We start from the raw sequence: 3,510 nt of genomic DNA, 5'->3' as shown, positions 1-3,510 counted from the left end.
GGACTTCATCTCCGGTCAAGTCTTGGCCGATTTACCAAATCCGGACAACACTTCGCGCTAAGGCTTATTCGATTTAACACTTTGAATAAATTCCAACACATTTTGTCCGGATAACAAATCCGGGTAACATATCATCCAAAGCTTGACCGATTTAAAAATAATCCGGTCACCTCAGGGTTGTATTCATACTTCTCCGTTCAAAATGTTTACCATACTTAACATTCATAAATCGCTCGATGCTTGACCGGTTTAAAACTAAACCTCTTAACACTTGACTGGGGTTTAGGGCTTAATCGCCCAACCCTTGTCCGATTTAAGAATAATCCGGACAAGCTTTGTCCGATTTAGACATAATCCGATCACCTTTTGTCCGAATAAAACTCTTAAGCAAATAACTGATTTCTTTCCAATAATAAACAACATTCAAATAAAACCAGTAACAAATTTTATGCAAAAAGGTTTAGAAATCACTCACCTTATCAAGCCTTTTGAAAACAACCTTCTTGTAATTCAAAAGTAAGAAAAATTCGGGCAAGCTTTTCCTTATAAATCGCTCAATTAATCAGAATAGCCAAGAAGATAAAATGGGGGGTCAAACCCTCCTTGTATACCTTTCCTTAACAAGAAAGTCGGCCACATGCACACACACACACCATGCATTCTCATAACATGCATGTGTGTATATTTATATATATATATATATATGCTTCTACATATACACATAATCTCATTCATGCATCTGCATTATGCACATAATTTTCACACACTAGCATGATCAAATAAAACAAATTTATCATGCTATCACGTAATCACTTATCAAATAATCACACACATTAATTACCTTAGGTGATAACCAGAATCTAGTTATCACATTATCCACCCCTCAAAAGAATTCCGTCCCGGAATTCCTTTAATCCAAAAGCCATGGGTACTCTGATCTCATCTTTGACTCCAATTCCATGTTGCTTCCGGTCCTTTGTGAAACTTCCACTGAACCTTAACCAGACTTATCTCTTTGTTTCTCAACACCCTGATCTTTTGGCCAATTACGGCTTCTGGTGTTTCCACAAAGTTCAGCTTACTGTCTAATTTAATCTCTGGTAACGGTACAGCTAAATTTGGATTAGCCAAACATTTCCGCAGATTCGACACATGGAAAATGTTGTGAAACAGACTCAGTTCTTCTGCCAGTTCTAACTGATATGCTACTGGCCCAATTAGCTTACATATTGTGAACGGCTCTACATACCTCGGACTAAGCTTTCCTTTCTTTCCAAATCTAATAACACCCTTCCATGGCGAAACTTTTAACATCACAAAATCACCTACACAAAATTCGACCGGCTTTCAACGATTATCAGCATAACTTTTCTGGCGATCTTGTGCTATTTTGATTCTTTCGCGGATCTGTTTGATCTTTTCAGAAGTTTCTTGGACAATTTCAGGACCTGTCAGCTGTTTTTCACCCACCTCATTCCAACATAACAGCGTTCGACATTTACGTCCATACAACACTTCATATGGTGCCGCTTGGATGCTGGAATGGTAACTGTTGTTATATGCAAATTCTATTAACGGCAAATGATCTTTCCACGATCCCCCGAAGTCAATAATACAACTTCTTAACATATCTTCGAGAGTTTGGATAGTTCTTTCACTCTGCCCGTCTGTTTGCGGATGATATGTTGTGCTTAATCGGATTTCAGACCCCAAAGCTTTCTGTAACCCTTCCCAGAACTTTGAAGTAAAACCGACTATCTCTATCAGAGATAATAGACAATGGAACACCATGTCGGGTTAAAATTTCTTTGATATAAATCTGTGCTAGCTTCTCTAAAGAGTACTTGTCTCTTATTGGTAGAAAATGCGCAGATTTAGTCAGACGATCAATAATTACCCAAATCGCGTCATACCCCTTTGGAGTTCGAGACAACTTCATAACGAAATCCATGGTAATATGATCCCATTTCCATACAGGTATCTCTAAAGATTGAAGACTTCCATACGACTTCTGATGTTCAGTCTTAACCTGTAAACATGTCAGACACTGTTCCACATATCTAGTTATGTCTTTCTTCAATCCTAGCCACCAATAAAAAGATTTCAAATCTCTATACACCTTATTGGTGCCTGGATGAATAGAATATCGGGGCTTATGACTTTCATTTAATATTGTATTTCGGATATCTCCAAAACATGGTATCCAAATTCGCCCTTGAAAACACATTAGTCCTTCATCATTCTGTTCCAAGGTTGAAATCATCTTACCCAACCTTTCTGTTTTAGCAAATCCTTCTTTCATAGCTTCTTGTTGGCATATCTGAATTTCCTTACGAATGTCAGGGATCAAGTTCATTCTCATTGCCACAACTTTAGTGGTTCCACTCTTTTCTTTCCGGCTTAAAGCGTCAGCCACCACGTTAGCTTTTCCCAGGTGGTAAAGGATTTCACAATCATAGTCATTAACCAGTTCAATCCACCGACGCTGTCGCATTTTTAATTCCTTCTGGCTGAACATATGTTGTAAACTTTTATGGTCAGTATAAATCTGACATTTTGTTCCTAGAAGATAGTGTCTCCAAATATTCAGAGCAAATACCACTTGAAAGATCCAGGTTACATAAATGATACCAGGTTGAATACCTCATTTCTATAAATGATAAACAAACCACCAAAAGTTACATTTTTAAACCATTAGAAAGCAAACGGGATATAATATTTATGAGTTTCAAATTCGAAATGTCCGCTTGGTTTACAGGATGTTTCCGTAAGCACCTGATTTCCAAAATATCCTAAAACGGACAAAATAAACTTAATAGATTTGCAGAAGCTTAAACTATACACAAGACGAAGGACATTAGCTACCCGTTATCTAGATACTTGCAGTTACAACCAAAAGACAACTAATAATTTACAATCCATAGCTGTATTCGACTAACTATATAAGACCCAAAAAAATCGTGCTACTGGAAGCACCAAAAGCAAAGATCTCAATCTACTCGAGCTTGTTCTTTGCCTTATCTACACGGATGTGAAAATGTGAACAACTTAAAGGTTAAACACATAATTCTTAGTGAGTAAACGGGAACTACTAACTACTAAAGCTTCACAAATGTAATCCATGGAAGTCAATAATCACGAAGGATGTAAATCATGTAATAAGTAATCATCATTCGAGAATCATACATCTGAATATCAAAGTATGCAACAAATAGATCGTGTGAAAGTCAATATTGATATGTACTGCCATCGAGCTATCCCGGTCATGGCAAGCACAACAATATATATCATAGATTTCATACCACCCGAGCTATCCTGGCCAGTAGAATGATCTTCCCACCCGAGCTATCCCGAACAGTGGGGAAAATGACCGGACTCTAACACGGTCAAATACGCACCATACCCGAGTAATCTTAGCTGATATAGGCTTAAGCGTGCCTCCCCGGGTGAAACACAAAGTAACCACCGAGTAGCACGTATGGAAGGACGGAGTGCAATAGCCAATAATCT

The sequence above is a fragment of the Cynara cardunculus genome, assembly GCF_001531365.2.
Source record: "Cynara cardunculus var. scolymus isolate 2C chromosome LG 17, CcrdV1, whole genome shotgun sequence".
In the NCBI taxonomy this organism is placed as follows: domain Eukaryota; kingdom Viridiplantae; phylum Streptophyta; class Magnoliopsida; order Asterales; family Asteraceae; genus Cynara; species Cynara cardunculus.
Note: the sequence above shows the minus strand (reverse complement) of the source record.